The 16868-nt window shown below is 39.8% G+C and overlaps 1 long non-coding RNA gene across 3 annotated transcripts in view; it reads right to left on the bottom strand.

Moving 5' to 3' along the window:
• Positions 1 to 5844: 5844 nt before the first annotated feature.
• Positions 5845 to 16868, bottom strand: part of LOC103231855 (uncharacterized) — a 108271-nt gene continuing 97247 nt past the window's right edge. For 2 of the 3 annotated variants that reach the window (XR_012092036.1, XR_012092037.1), the window contains one exon: positions 7741 to 9967. This is a non-coding gene — a long non-coding RNA (uncharacterized lncRNA). The other variant, XR_497028.3, reaches the window with a different exon arrangement.

The following is a 16868-nucleotide window of genomic DNA, read 5'->3' as shown; positions in this document are numbered from 1 at the left end:
ACAATGTCACTCATGTAAACTAAAAATACTTGAACACCAAAACAAGGTACATTTTTCAAGAACGCATAGAAACTACATGATACACATTAAATATATTTGACTATGTGCGTGGAGTGAGGGAAAATGGGAGTACAGAATGGTGATAAAATGAAATTGTTTTATAAACAAGAAAGAAAACTACAAATAGCCATGATCACACACCAAAGAAACTGATCACTGAATTTAGCATCACCAGTAGCAGGACAAATCGATGTAATGTGTATCCTAATATGATGCACTAAGGACACAACAGTACTTATATGTTATTCTTGCCAAACCATGTATAACCTGACTTTAAGCAGAAGGAATTACCAGAAACCCAAACTGAGGAACACTCTACGAAATAATTGGCCTGTACTCTTCCAAAGTGCCAAAGTTATTGCAAAGATGAAGGAAGGCTGAGAAACTGTTTCAGGTTAAAGGAGACTAGAGATATAACAACTCGACGTGAGATCTTAGATTGGATCCTGAACAAGAAACAGAACAACAGAGAGACAAGTGGTGAAATCTGAACACAGTGTGTAGGTTATACTACTATATTGATGTTGATGTTTTTATTTTGATAATTGTAGATACATAAGATATTGTCATCTGGGGAATTGAAGAGTGTGTGGATACTCTCAATTTTATTATTATTAGATATAATTCACATATTTTGAAATTCACCCATTTAAAGTGTACAACTCAGTGATTTTTAGTATATTCACAAAGTTTTGCAAGCATCACCAGAACATTAATTTCATAACATTTTCATCACCCCAAAGAGAAATGTTGTATCTGTTAGCACTCATTCCCCACTCTTTCCCACCTCCAAACCTAGCAACTACTTATCTACTGTCTCTATAGAATTGCCTATTCTGGATATTTCATATAAATGGAAATACATAATATGTGGCTTTTTGTATCTGGCTTCATTCACTTAGCATAATATTTTTGAGGTTCACCCATGTTGTAGCATGAATCAGCACTTCATTCCTCTTAAGACTGTGTAATAGTTCATTGTGTGGACATAACACATTGTATCATTCATCAGTTGATGGACATTTCCGCCTTACAGTTATTGTGATGAAGAATAGTGCTACTATGAACATGCATGCACATGTCTTTGAGTACCTGTTTTCAATTCTTTTGGGTATACACATAGGCGTGAAATTTCCTAATCATCTGGTAATGCTATTTAAGTATTTGAGGAACTGCCAAACTTTTCCAAAGCAGCTGTACCATTTGAAACTCCCACCGGTGCTGCCTTTGTATAATTTTTCCAACTTTGTTGAAGTTGGAAATTATTTCAAAATGAAAAGTTTTTTTAAAAGAATATAGTCAGGTTGTTGTGCCTCTTCTAGTAAGAGCCAACAAACCAATGTCCATTGCTTCATGGGTCTTACAGAATGAGAGAAAAAACAGTTGAGAAAAAGTGAGAAAACAAGTCCCTGGTCATTTGCACCTTTCCATCTTGTTTTCATGCTTAACACTTTGACATCAAATGTGCAGGTTTCTTCCCCCACACCAACCAATTCTCTGACACCAGCTGAATGCCCTACAATTTAATTCTGGCACCATCTAACAGGAATCAGTGTCAGATGGCACAAGTTAAGGACTCATAAGACTGTCCCTACTTCAAATGTCAATTCCAAGTTCTGAACCACTTGTATTTCTGACTGGTTATTAATCAGGTGTTCCCACTACTCCCGTCTTGTGTTAGATAATTTGCAAGAACAGGGCACAGAACTCAGAAAAAAAATTTACTCAATATTAATGGTTTATTATAAAGGGTACAAGTCAGGAACAGCCAAATGGAAAAGATATACAGGGCAAAGTATGCGGGAAAGGATGAGGGGCTTCCACGCAGCCTCCTGGCATGCCATCCCCTTAATATCTCCATGTGTTCACCAACCCAGAAACTATCAGAACCTCATAATTCTGGGGGTTATATGGAAGTTTTATTACATACACAATTGATTACATTATTGGCCATTGATGATTGCTGTGGCCTGATTGCATCTCCCCAAATTTGTATGTTGAAACTTAATCACCAATGTAATATTAAGAGGTGGGGCTTTTAGGCAGTGATTAAGTCATAATGGCAGAGTCCTCATGGATGGGATTAGGGCTCTTATAAAAGCACTTGAGGGAGTGGGGTCTTCTCTTCTGCTCTTCTGCCATGTAAGGATAGTTCATCTCTTTTGCCCTTCCACCTTCCATCATGTCAGGACACAGTAAGAAGGTCCTCACCAGACACCAAATGTTGGTGCCTTGATCTTGGACTTCCCAACCTCAAGAACTGTGAGAAAAATAAATTTCTGTCCTTTATAAATGACCCAGTCTCAGGCACTTTGATATAGCAGGACAAATGAACTAAAACAGAAACTGGTACTAGAAAATTGGGGTGTTGCTATAACAAATATCTAAAAATGTGGACACAGCTTTGGAACTGGGTAGTGGGTAGAGGCTGGAAGATTTTGAAGGTGCAGGCTAGAAAAAGCATACATTGCCATGAACAGAGCATTAAGGATGATTCTGGTGGGGGCTCAGAGGAGGAAAGCTGTAGAGACAGGCTTTTTTTGAGAGTACCTAGGTTATCATGATCAGAATGCTGGCAGATATACGGATAGTAAAGGCCATCCTGATGAAGTATTATATAGAAATGAGGAGTGTCTTATTGGAAACCAGAGGAAAAGTCATCCTTATTGCAAAATGGCAAAGAACGTGACAGAATTTTGCCCACCTCCTAGAACTTTACAGAAGGCAGAATTTTACGGAAGAAATTTTATGGCAGAACTTTACAGAAGGCATAACTTTACGGAAGGCAGAGTGATGAACTAGGATTTGGCAGAAGAAATCTTTGAGCAAGGTGTTCAGGGTACTGCATGGCTTAACTGCTTATAGTAAAATGCAAGAAGAGAGAAATATAGTAAAGATAGAATTTAAAATGAGAGGAGTGGCCAGGCATGGTGGCTCATGCCTGTAATCCCAGCATTTTGTGAGGCCAAGGTGGGTGGATCCACTGAGTTCAGTTCAAGACCAGCCTGGGTAACATGGTGAAACCCCGTCTCTACCAAAAATACAAACAAATTAGCCAGGTGTGGTGGCACATGCCTGTAGTCCCAGTTACTCGGGAAGCTGAGGTGGGAGGATCACTTAAGCTTGGGTGGTCAAGGCTGCAGAGAGCTGAAATCACACCACTGCACTCCAGCCTGGGCAATAGAGCAAGACCCTGTCTCAAATAACAATAATAAAATCAAAGGGGAAGCAGAATTTAAAGATTTGGAAAATTCTCAGCCTGGCCAAGTGCAAACGCATTCAGAAGAAAACACCAGGGGTGTGAAGTGACCATTTGCAAGGAAATTAGTATGGATAGAAGAAAGTCATATACCATTTAAGACAATGAAAAGTGACCCTGACCACGGTGTAACCCCATCTCTACTAAAAATACAAAAATTAGCTGGCTGTGGTGGTGCACGCCTGTAATCCCAGCTGCTGGGGAGGGTGAGGTGGGAGAACCACTTGAACCTGGGAGGTGGAGGTTGCAGTGAGCTGAGATCGTCCCACTGCCCTCCAGCCTGGGTGACAGAGTGAGACTTTGTCTCAAAAACAAAACAAAAAACACCCTGAAGGCATATCAGAGACTATTGGTGCTGCCTTTCTCAAGACGAGCCCAGAGTGCCAAGGCCTGGGGCACATAACCTAAACTAGGGGCTTAGGGTAACCAAAGAACCCCAGGGTTCACTGCCCAGTGATACCTCATCTCTGCTCCATTTACTTCAGTGTAGCATTCCTCACCCATCTCAGCCGTGGTGCAAGTATGCCTAGGTGTGGCTAGTACCCCCGGTGTCCACATTATAACTCTCCAGACACACAGAGTGCAAGAGCTGTGGAGGCATGACTAATTCCACGTAGGTTTCAATGGATGACTTGGAGAGCCTCAGGACCAATACAGAGAACTGAGACAGGGATAGTGCCACCAGAGTCCCCAGTGGGGCAATGCCCAGTGTAGCCATAAGATTGGGACTGCCTCTGAGACTCCAGAACTGCAGAGCCACTGAAGTGTGATCCTAGCCTGGGAGAGTTGCAAACACCCAACTGCAACTTGCAAGGTACTGTGTGGGATATGCCCAACAAAACCATGGTAGTGAGGCCCCCTATGGTTTTGGGGGCTTAACCTCCACTCTAGTGTGTCTAGATAATTCTCAAGCCTTAAGATTTAATGTTGTTTACCTTGTTGGTTTTAGCACTTACGTAGGACCTGTTATTCCTTCCTTATTTCCTATTGCTTTGTTTTGGAATGGAAATGTCTATCTTATGGTTGTTCCACTGTTGTATCTTGGAAGTATATAACTTGTTTGACCTTATAGGTTCACAGCACAGAAGCAATTTGTCTCAGAATGAACCTTACCTTGAGTCTCACTCATATCTGATTTAGATGAGATTCTAGACTTTTGAGTTGATGCTGGAACAAGTTAAGATCTTTAGGGCTACTGAGATGGAATGAATATATTTCATATGTAAGAACATAAATTTGGGGGGCCAGGAGCCAGACACTATGGTCTGAATGTGTCCTCCAAAATTCATATGTTGAACCTTAGTCATCAGTGTGATACTATTAAGAGGGACAGGCTTCAAGAGGTGATTAGGCTGCAAGGGAAGAGGCCTCACTGATGGGACGAGGGCTCTTAAAAAGGGGCTTGACGGAGTGGGTCCTCTCTCTTCTCCTATGTGAAGACACAGCATTCATCTTCTTTTTGCCCGTTTGTCATGTGACGAAGCAGTAAGAAGGCCCTCACCCAACACTGAGTGCCAAAGCCTTGGCCTTGGACTTCCCAGCCTCTAGAACTGTAAGAAAATAAACTACTGTTGTTTATAAATTACCCAGTCTCAGGTACTTTGTTATACCAGCATGAATGGACTATGACAGTGATCCATTCAGTTGTCAGAGGTCAGGGGTGGGGTTGAATGTTGACAGTTCCAACCCTCTAATCATACCTTGGTCTTTCTGACAACCAGCCTTCATCCTGAAGCTACCTCGCCACCACCTCTACTCCCCACTAAACCAAGTCATCTCATTATCTTGTTAGCACACAAAAAGACACTCATCACTCCCGAGAGTCCAAGGATCTTAGAAGCTCTTGTGTCAGGAACAGGGGGCTAAGACCAAATATTTTAACAAAAGATGATATCAACTCTATTAGTTAGAAAATTACAAGAGTTTTAGGCGTTCTCTTCCAGGAACTGAGGGTGAAGAACAAATATGTATTTTTCTCATTATCACAGTATTCAATCTTGCTTTGAGGATCAACCCAATACTTGTACCTGAGAGGTAAATGTAAACTTATCAATGGAATTAGGGAGTTCTTTACACCTGGCACCACTGTCAACACCTTCTCATTTAATGATAGGCAAAGGGACTCAAAGAACATCAGAAGTATAGGACTGGAGGGCTGGGCATGGTGGTTCAAGCCTGTAATCCCAGCACTTTTGGAGGCTGAGGCGGGATGATCACTTGAGCCCAGGAGTTTAGTACGACTGCACTCCAGCCTGAATGACAGAATGAGAACCCATCTCTTAAAAAAAAAAAAAAAGTATGAGTGGGCATGGGAGAAGAGAAACTGTCCTGTTGGTAATTATGATTTATTAAACATAATCGTGTTGCACAGAGCCACTTATTACTCTTCAAAGCCTGTCAAACATCTTGAGTGGAATGACTTTGTCTTCCTGGGCCACAAAAGCCAGTGGCTCAGGTACAGAATAGATAATAGAACTGATTGGTGAGTAGGAAGCCAAAAGACACACACAGAGAACAGTACAATATTTTAAAAGCTCCAAGTCATTAGCTTTATTTTTACTGAATTCAGCATGGGATGACAAAAATGCATTATATCACTACCATCCATTATTACATGTAGACATTCATCCTTGTATTCTTTATATGTCCATTTTCTACATTCAATACTAATTTAAATTACATGATTTTCTACTAAAAATATGCAGTTCATATAAGCAAGGGCAAATAAATCCTCCTTAAAACATTTTATTCCTTTATAATTGAGAACTTAACAGTCTTAATGGCTAGTTCTTAAAAAATGTTTATAGGATTAAGTTTAAGAGAGCAGACAGACAAAACACATTGTAAAACTCATATTTTCCAGAAGCAAGTTCCATTCTCTTCCTTTCTTCCTGCAAACTGGTGTTTTATCTTTACAAGTTCTCTGTCATTCCATAAGAGAGCTGAACAGTGGTTAAAACATCCAGTTTGCCTAAATTCCTGAGTGATTCAGATTCCAGTGAGACTGAGGGTCATTCATAACAGTTACAAGGCTGTGTGGTAAGGGCAGAACAAAAATAAACTGGGTTTCTGCAGGTAAGTGAGAAGACAAAATGAAGAGGAATAAGGTTGTAAGGCAGCACGATTAGGCTCGTGGGTGCTATGCCTTCTGATAATAACTATGAACAGAAATAAGCCAAAAAGTAAACAACATGTAAGCGGTCAATCTTTGACAGTTGAGGCAGGGAGAAGGAAGGATGACATTACACCTTATCTCTGGTTTACTAGGCTGGTGTGTGAGACCACTGGGGTGAAATCATACTGAAATCGTTCATTGCTGAGGTGATCAGCTTTCTTGCGGTGCTTTCTCTGTACTCTATTCAATGATAAACTCCACTGGTTTATACCTCCTGGAAAACAGTTATTCAGAAACATTATAGGAGTAGGTGAAGCATCGGTGAGACAGCCAATGGAGAACATGTTTCCAGGTAGCCTGAAACCCAGCAGACAATGTAGCTGTTGCCTAACGAACACAGAAATCTACATTGTATGCCAGGTTCATGCCCCAGACCTGGATGTTCAGCTTGCAAGGAATTCTCACATACTATTTCAACACAATTGCCTACTGCATTCAAGATTTCAAAATTGGCATTTGTCTTTTCTACCACAAGGAAAAGACAACCAACAGTCAGAAATGCTGGCACTTACCTACTGCCAATAAAATTTCCTTAAACCATCATATCATCAAGTTTCATTATTTAATCACCACATCATGTTGAAAATGCCATCTAAAAGTCAAGAGATGAAAAAGCCGGATGGAAGGAAGGTTGGATAGGTATGCGAGTAGGTGGGTGGATGGATGGATGGATGGGAGGATGGATAGATGGATGGATGGGTAGGGGTATGTAGGTAAGTAGATAGATGAATAGATTGATCTATCCAAATGATACCTTTCACAGGGAGGAAAGAGAAAAAAAGAGGTAAAACGAAAAGAGGTAAGAGGTAAAACATGGATAAATATCCAGATTCCTCCCCCTTGTAGTATTGAAAGCAAATAGATGTCATCATTCATAAAACCTTGAGGGTTCCCAAGCCCCAGCTGATAATGTTGGACTTAACACCCTAGAACTTGACTCTCTCTTCTCTCTGTCTCTGTCTCTCTCTTTCTCTTTGTGTGTGTGTGTGTGTCTGTGTGTGTGTGTGATTCAAGGTAAAGTTTTCATTATTAAGAACTGTTTTCATCATTGAAGAGATTATTAAGAGATCAATAATCTCTCTCAGGACACTGAAGCTGAAGCTAGAAGATGCCATCAGAGACCCAGTAGCCAGATGTAGCTGCTGATTACGAAAGACAGGATCTACACTGGCTACTGAGCCATTGAGGGTACCTATACCTTCCAGCAGCTGGGTGATCCTTTGCCTCCTGGGGAGGGGCTCTGTGGAAGAAAAGAGAAGATATCAGATTTCAAATGCACATCTTCTTTCGATCATGAATTGACATTTTGACAATAATCTCATGTATGCAATTTTAAACAACCTCTAGATTTATTTACTTATCCAACAGATACTGACTGAGTGACATTAAATAAAGTGCCACATACGTTCTTAGGTGCTGGAGATCCAGCAGCAAACAAAAAAAAGTGGAATAGCTCTTCACTTCTACAGCATACATGATTCCTTGTGGCAAAATCTACAATCAATTATTTGGTATGTTTTGCAGTAAAATGGAAATATACACAAGAGAGAAACAAACAAGCAAACAAAAAACCAATCTACCATTTTATTATGGCTTGGAGCATTTTTGTTGCTTCCTGTCACTTTAACTTGGGTAATCTAGCAATGACGCACATATGTAAAGTAAATTGCAGTTAAAAAATTCTTTCCTGCTACGAACTGAGGATAATACAGTTATGTTTACTAAATGTCTCAAACACCAAAGAAAATTACAGAAAAATGCATATTATAACAGATATTCAACCAGGTGCCCACTAGTATGTCAGTTTCAAGCCTTCCTCCCAGATACAATGCAGGTAACAGAATAAGTCACAGGATTGGTGCTCTCTTTACTATTCATTTATCCACCCCAGAAATACTTACTGAGTACCTTCAGTAAGTACCTTTCAGTACCTTACTGAAATACTTCTTTATTCCAGGCACTGGGAATGCAACACTGAATAAAACCCCTGCACTCACAGAAGTTTAAGTCTGAAAAAAACCTCCATAGATATGGACGATCATTTCATAGAGTAATGAAACAGTTAAGAGGTATGCTGTTTTCAATAGGGTGGCTAGGGAAAGCCTTACTGAGGGCCTGGCATTTGAGTGGATTCCTGAAGTAGGAGGAGAAGAATCATGTACATACCTGGGGTGGGAAAGGACACCACAGGGAGAGGCAAGAGTGAGAACAAAAAGCACTGAAACAGGAAAAAGCCTGGTATCTTGGACAAGGTGTTCTTTTATTAGCACATGACCACATGGCCAATTATTGTTTCCTACTTTTAGGATTATTCTAGAATGTAAATGACTATGCAACTTTGCTCCAAGTACACGTCTTAGAATCCTACTTTGCTTGAATTTAAAATGCTTCAGCTATCACTTAGAAAAGATTTAATAAAGCTACTGTCAATTGGAAACTAGGACCATTTGATCGGACATGCAGCTATACCACAGTATGACACACACATATTTATCACCAAGAGAAAAGTAGCTTTTTAAAAATGTGTTAGCTATAAGAAAAGATAACCAGCTTTCTGGGAGCTCTAAATATATACATATCTAGGGAATGATTTAACTATTTAATCACAGATGTCTAATTTTAAGAGGCAACTCACTTGCCAAGTTATAATAATAGTGCTTCACCAGTGTGGTTAGCTCTTGGCGGGAGGATAAGGGTGGAATTTACAAGGTGAAGCAGGGGTTTTTTTGACTGCTTGCTTTTTTTTCTCTTTAAATAAGTTAAGGCCAATCCCATCTATGAAGTATATTTTGGCACTGCCTACAAACCAGTGGGGGAAAAGACTGTTCATATAGGTTTGGCTAAGTCTTATCCTCAATGTAAAATAAAGCATTTATAGAACACACAAACTTACATTTCATAAACCACTAAAACTAACTGTTCATAACTCTACTTTTATGAATAAGGCTAACAATTAAAGTGAGGCAAGGGTTTAGTGTGGTCAGTTTCAATGCCAAAATACAAAAGATTATCTTTTATAAATCTTTACAGTTAGATGAGAAATGTACATTTAGATGAGAAAAGGTAAATTTTTAATTCTCAAAGGTATCTATTCTCCAAATCTTAGTACTAAAGTTAAGGTGGTCTTTTATCCCTTGTTTTAAATTTAATCTAGGTAATACAAATAGGAAAATCTGTAAATAAAATTTTATTAAAGGTTATTCTGTAAATTAGTGTCAACCACTAACCAGTACTATACAGTTTTTAAGTTTATTAAAAACACAAAGAATAGAATATATAGAATATACAACACCATAGAATATTAACTAATAATACATTTTCAGCTTACCAATAAAAGGAAAGAAAAGAAGTAGGTTCCAACTAGAAATGCTGAGTTATATAATTCTGTTACCTAACAATTAAGATGACAAGCAAGCCCCAAGGGTGGGTGGTAGGACTGTAACCAAGGTACTTCTGCTCAAGTCCTAGTCACACTGCAAACAAACAAAACAAAAACAATAATAAACAAAAGCTCCCATACATTCTGGCTAAAGACCATTTATTTGAGGTATGAGAAAGAGTTTAAAGGGAGGGAAAGACTATTAAAAGTTAAGCCTGCCACCTGCTGTTGGAAGGCCTGCTTTGAACTCGGATAAAGACCATTTCTTGAAATGTTAACCTAGAATTTGAAGAGCTTACACTCCACACCGTTAGAACAGGGGCAACCTATACCCCAAACCAAGAAGTAAAGAAACCCATTGATGTTTAAAGCTACACTGAGAAAGATAAAAATCGCATTCGCATCAAAGTTCTACTGGAAATGAAAGAAATGCTGCTTCGTGCGTCATTCTACTGAAGGAAGAGTAGAATTACTCTGTCTTTTAAAGTGGTTACCTGGACAATTCTATTTTGCCCCCAAAAAGCATCTCTAAGTTTAGAAATTATCATTTTTAGAAAGAAATTTTGACCCAGGGGACTATATGTGGAAGTAAATGAAGAGAGATGAACAATTTCACAGCATTGCCAGAATGCTAACTTTACGAAGTCAAAATTGTCTAACTCACTGTTTTTAACACAAATGTGAAATAATCTATGCTTCTTTGAGGAAAAGAACTTCCAGATGCTTTCCAGTTCCATGATTTTCTATAATCTCACAAAGTCTGGCCCCACATGTCCCTCCAACCCCCATCCATCGTATTTCATATATTTTTGTTCATGCACCAGTAGCTTTCTGTAACTAAACAGGAATAGAGTCAAACTCTATCATAATCATATTTAGGGATTTGACAGAGCATAAGCCAGTCTACTATTCTAACAAAGTCAGAGTTTACTTTAGAAGTGAACAAAAACTGCCACCCACAGTGTATATCTCATGTTAAGTGATTCTTAACATATACACAAACATAGACATGAAACCAAAGGGATAAATGAAACTTTGAGAGGTGTTGAATACATCCGTTACCTTGATTATGGTGATGGTATCACAGGTGTTTGCATATATCCAAACTCATGAAATTATCCACGTGAAATATGTGCAGTTCTTTATCAATTATACTTCAATAAAGCTGTTTTTTTTTTAAAAAAAAAGCTGCCTCCCACACAGTTAAGAACAAAAAGTCCAATTAACTCTAACTGTAGGCCAGGGAAGAAAAGCACCCATGTATACACAGTGCGCCACAGGGTGAAATTATGCTAGAGGAGAAATCAGCCTTTTAAATACAGGTGTCTAATTAAAGTGTGTTCTTATGAACTTGGATTCCTTCTGTGTTATGTTATGTTAGAGCCACTGAGCCAGGGTATCACCATAACCGAGCACGTGGTTGAAACCCGTCCAGCTCTTGCATACCTGAGATCCTGTGACTACATTGACCAAAAACATTTATACCAGCTGATGGTCACTTGATTCTCACATCTCTCTATTTAGTAAATTGCTCCACAAGCCAACTTGAAGACTGAGGTGAACATTTTCTGGGACGTTCCTGCTGAAGACATTTTTTTTTAAAAGACATTGCCCCTGCCAGATAATTCTAGTCTGAACAGGCCTGAGAAGGGACTGGGTTGGCGCAAGATCCTAAAACAGGCTTCTAAAGGTGAAACCACTCAGAGCCCATAAAGACAGACTCAGACTAGTTTTTTAAAAACTAATATTTAACAATTAGGTGTATGCCTTTAATCCTTCTCAAAGAAAAACAACATTTTTTAAACAATCAATAGAAGAAAACATGAAGCATTTTACTCACTGCAAACACTCAGAGGAAAAGGATAGTTTTAACCTAAGTAACAACCAGTCTTTTTATGGACAAGTTTCAGAAATTAATTGCCCTAAATCCACGTACATATGTATCTCTCTCTGTCCCTCCCCCCACACTCTGGGAGAAATCCCTAAGGCATTCTCTACACACAGTGTCGGCAGTGTGCAACGATGGTGAGGAATTCTTGTCGTTTTTAAATAAAAGAAAAAGTAAAATAATTTGCATTCCATCAATGATAAGTAAAAACAAAAAAAGGATGTCAAAATAAAGTAACTTCTCTGAGCTTGTCAACAGCAGAAAACCCAGTCAGTTCTCTCAAGAATTCACGACTTAGAGACTTATTTAGTGACAATTAACCCATTACTATTCTGTACTATGACTGAGGTCTTTCTGTGTATTTGGTCTCATTTTTAAGCCTTGTGCTATTTTCTAAAGGCATCAACATCACACATGTCTAACATTGCAACCTTCATTTATAATCATCTCTACCAAGCCTCTGCTTTTGGCACCGTCCAAAACTACTTCTGTCATACAATGTTCTTATGGTACAAAATTCTTTGTGTGGTCTTCCTTGAATCTTCCCATCAAGTTTCCCTCTCCTCAGATGGACTGATGGAGGAGCAAAATTTGGCTCTTGTACACCGCCTGACAAGCAATTCCCTCTCTGCAAGGCCCAGCTCTCTTATAGGATGCCTTTAAGGGACCTTCCTGAATTCCTCTGGAAAGTTAGCTGCATACTACTGGCGGCTGGCTCCCAGATCACTGAGTCTGTGCTCTCGGCCAGAAACACAAGACACATTGCTCTTCAATTTGTTTAGAAATGTGTCTCCCTGTGAGAATATGTGCTCTTTGAGGGTAAGAATCAAGTCCTATAATTTTGAGATTCCCCAGGTATCAGCATAGTACACTGGATCACAGTCACCTTTTAGTAAATATTTGTCAAATAAAGAAATGTGAGTGAATAGACAGTAAAATCCCTGGCACCTATACTGATACATTTCAAAAAATAACAACAACAACAACACACACACACACACACACACACACACACACAGTGGGAGACTATCTCTACTCAGGGAAACTCTTGTATTTCTTCATCCTTTAAACATTTCTTGCTTTTTCTCTTAGTTTTATGGTAGCTTTCTGTAAGATTTGTGGGTGCTTATAAGACCATGCTATTTGTAAAGGAGTGTATGTTCCTTTTAACAGAAGTATGGACTAGTGAAAGCACTGTCTTAGAGTGTGTTTGTGTACAATCACAGGTTTGTAGCACAGAAGGGTCCTCAGGGAAATAAAATCTACTCCAGTAAAATGATAAAACTAAGACAAATGAACAGGTAATGAGGGAAGACCAGAAAGACAACATCCATATATACAGTTTCTTTTGCTTATGACGGTTATCAGAAGCTTAACCGCATTAGGTATCAATTATTATGAGTTCTATGACAGTATGTGGACTTTTAAAATTAGGTGGCTTATATAAATAGCTCACACCACAATGGAAGAGAAGGGAAGATAGTTAACAGAAGAAGTGTGAAGATTTGGAAGGATTTAAAAATGATTTTTAAATGATGAAGGGCTAAATGTATTTCCCACAGATGCCATCTGATGACGTATCAGCTACAACACACACACACACACACACACACACACTTCAGCAAAGAGGAACAGGATGAAAACATGGATTCTACTTGTGTAACAAAGAGAAAATGGGAATGCTACTTAAGATTTTTAAAGAAAGAATGTTCTAAAATGTGTTAAACGAAGGGAAAGAGGGGAAATATATATTTTCAAACTTCTAGATAATGAAGAAAGACTATAGTATAAAGACCTAACCTACAAGTCAAGTATGTGCTCTCAGAGTGGCTGCCACATAGTGGACGTGTGATCAGTTCTTCAACACGTAGTAAGGAAACCTCAACTGTTTTGGTGGAAATAACTCAGTACACCCCAAGGACCATGCAAAGCCTTGATAATAGCACAGTAGCATCCTTCTACCCCTTCTTCTCTCCTTATTGGTTGACGCTGGACTGTATTTGTGCTGACAGCGGAAGGTTTTTTGACAATGTATGGACAGTTCTATAGCGCAAAATATAAGTATTTAGAGAAACACCATCAATATAATTAAAAATCAGATTCAAAATTAGGATTCAAAACACTAACAAAGAGGAAAATGGCAAAATATCAAACACTCAGCTTATAATTGGAGATGGTCTACAACATGACAGTCTGGAATGTAAAAAGGAAGCAGGATGTTGAAGAGGGAGCACCACTGCAAGTGTGAAAGAGCCAGGGAGAGAGACATCAGTCAATACACCAGAAGAGAAAATGGACATAGGGAAGTCCAACGCCCAGATACTCATCAATGAGGCATGAACTTCATGGGCGCCCACTATTAACTAGGTAGAATAGGAAGTTTACCAGGTAGAGAAAACCAGAAAGTGGGGAAGGGAAGGAGGCCGAGGAGTAACTCTTGGGGGTTTAAAAAAAAATGTTAGAAAAGGTGAGCATCCGGAGTCCATGACAAAGCGAAGATTATTCATAGGCCTGGGCAAAGTCAAGAGATGAAGGAAGGAAGTCTTTCTTCCTGTGCGGGGTGGGGAGAGCAGCAGCAGCAAACTTTATCACTAGGTTGAAAGGGGAAATAACAGAAACAAAACTGCTGTTTGTATTGATGGTAAGTCACACAGGGGAAATCTGGTTCCTCTTTCTATGAGTGAAGAAAGAGGTCAGGGGAGGTGCTTGGCACTAAAGGATGATATAACCTTGAAAGGACTGGCTCAGGGAGGACAAGAGAATGGGGTGTGTGTGTGTGTGTGTGTGTGTGCGTGTGTGTGTAGGGGAGACCGGGTGGAGTGTGAATGGCAACGTGCTATGGGAGTAGTTTTCACTCAAAAAGGAATAGCAAAACCCTCTCATACAGACAAAATGACAGGGCGTAAGGAGCTCAAAAATGAAGAGGAGCCTTCAGCTTCTAACAAGAACACACTAGATGTAAATTGGCAATGTTGAAAGTGCAGTGAGCCCGAGAGCCAGAAGGAACTTTCCTAAGGTATCCAGCCCGTGGATAGTCTAAATGTCCCATGTAGATGTGACAAGCCAGGAATGATCCCAATTTACCTAGCTCCAGAATTGCCTGATCTTCTTCCTGACTCAATGCCCCCAACCTCACATTCATCCTCTTGCTTCCCATGTCTAGCTGGTGGGTAACAGCACTGAGCCCATTGAAATTTCTCACAGACTGTCTCTATTCATTCTGACATTATCTCTCCAGTAAGTCCTACTCTGGTTATCAAACTTTCTGTATTCTGAAGAACAAACAAATCCCTAATATGGTCATTCTTTTCATGCTGAGAGATCAAACTCATCCTATTACTGGAATCAGTAATAGTAAATGCAACCCTGATACCGATGGGAGAGAGTCGTCAGATACATGACTACTTTTCTTCACAGCTGCCCCTGTGAAAGCCATGGAGGACCACAGAATTAGGGATGGAATAAATTAAAGGATTTGATGAAAAACAAAACAAAAAAATAGGGCTCCCTTTGACTGTCATCCTTAGCAAAATTTTATACTCTTTGCACTCCCATATGATTATATCCCCTGATTTTCTAAGATTAAAATCCATTAGAGTTAGAAACTGGAACTCTCAAGCTGCAGTCAAGAAAACAAATCATGTCTGGTTTTAGAGGTGCCAGAATGATATAATGGATTTTGGGGACTTCGGGGAAAGGGTGGGAGGTGGGTGAGGGATAAAATACTACAAACTGGGGCCGGGCGCAGTAGCTCATGCCTGTAATCCCAGCACTTTGGGAGGCCGAGGCGGGCGGATCACAAGGTCAGGAGATCGAGACCATCCTGGCTAACACGGTGAAACCCCGTCTCTACTAAAAATACAAAACATTAGCCGGGCGTGGTGGTGGGCGCCTGTAGTCCCAGCTACTCAGGAGGCTGAGGCAGGAGAATGGTGTGAACCCGGGAGACGGAGCTTGCAGTGAACCGAGATTGCGCCACTGCACTCCAGCCTGGGTGACAGAGCAAGACTTGCCTCAAAAAAAAAAAAAAAACTACAAATTGGGTACAGTGTATACTGCTCAGGTGATGGGTACACCCAAATCTCACAAATCACCACTGAAAAACTTACTCATGTAACCAAACACCAATTGTTCCCCTTAAAGCAACAGAAATTTTAAAAACTTTAATTTCAAAGAAATCAACATATGAAAAAAGAAAAAAAGAAAAAAAAAAAAAGGAAGTGCCATGGGGACAGACAGAAAACTCTCAGGAAAATTGCTCATTTTGCCAATATATCAAATAGGTTATTTTAAAATTTTTTTTCTAAAGTGTGTTAGAGGGTTAGTGAAGAGAGAAGGCTAACAAAAGTGATGAAGAATGAGGAGAGATGTACAGGCAACACATCCAAGGAGAAAAGGAGGATGCCAGACATGGGTCCATCTTGTTAGCTAAGTAAACCGCAATGGCCTCTGCCTCTTAGCTCTGTTTGGTGAGTCTCTGGGACCCAACTAATGATGGTTTAGTATCCTTTAAAGAATTTAAAATAATCCAGTACGTAGAATTTCTTATTGTGCAACTTTCCAACTCTGAAGGAAGCTCTAGGGCAACTAACGGAATTAAAGTGCTACGTCTCCCTGTTGGGTTTGGAAAGTCACTCAATACTGTGTCATCAGTAACCCAGGAACAAAGAGGGCAGTCACACAGTAACATCAACACCCACTGGGTACACAGAGCTGCCCACTTTCCATGGCTCTTCCACGTGTAAGGGTCAAAGACTTTTTGACCCTTACAACAGACTTGGGAAGCTGATGGCTGTGTTATTACCCATTTAGAAATGGGGAAACAGAGGATTAGAGGGAACTATCATCTTAAACATCTCATACTTTTAAAAAGGGACTCTAAAATCTACCTGACAAATTGGTGAGTGAAGAGCCTTAGCCAAACACTCAACGACAAGAGTTTGAGGAAGAAGCAAAGTATAGTAGTTAGAATGGTGATTTCTGAGGAAGAAGATGGGGGCTCTGTATTCCTGGCCAAGTAGCTTGACTTCTCTGGGTCTCCGTTTGCTGCAAAGCAAATGAGGATAATACTGACCCTACCTGTAATAGGACCATTGAAAGGATTTCA

Source organism: Chlorocebus sabaeus, chromosome X (genome assembly GCF_047675955.1).
Source record: "Chlorocebus sabaeus isolate Y175 chromosome X, mChlSab1.0.hap1, whole genome shotgun sequence".
In the NCBI taxonomy this organism is placed as follows: Eukaryota; Metazoa; Chordata; class Mammalia; order Primates; family Cercopithecidae; genus Chlorocebus; species Chlorocebus sabaeus.
The sequence above is the reverse complement of the archived record's forward strand: the minus strand, read 5'-3'. Positions and strand labels throughout refer to the sequence as shown.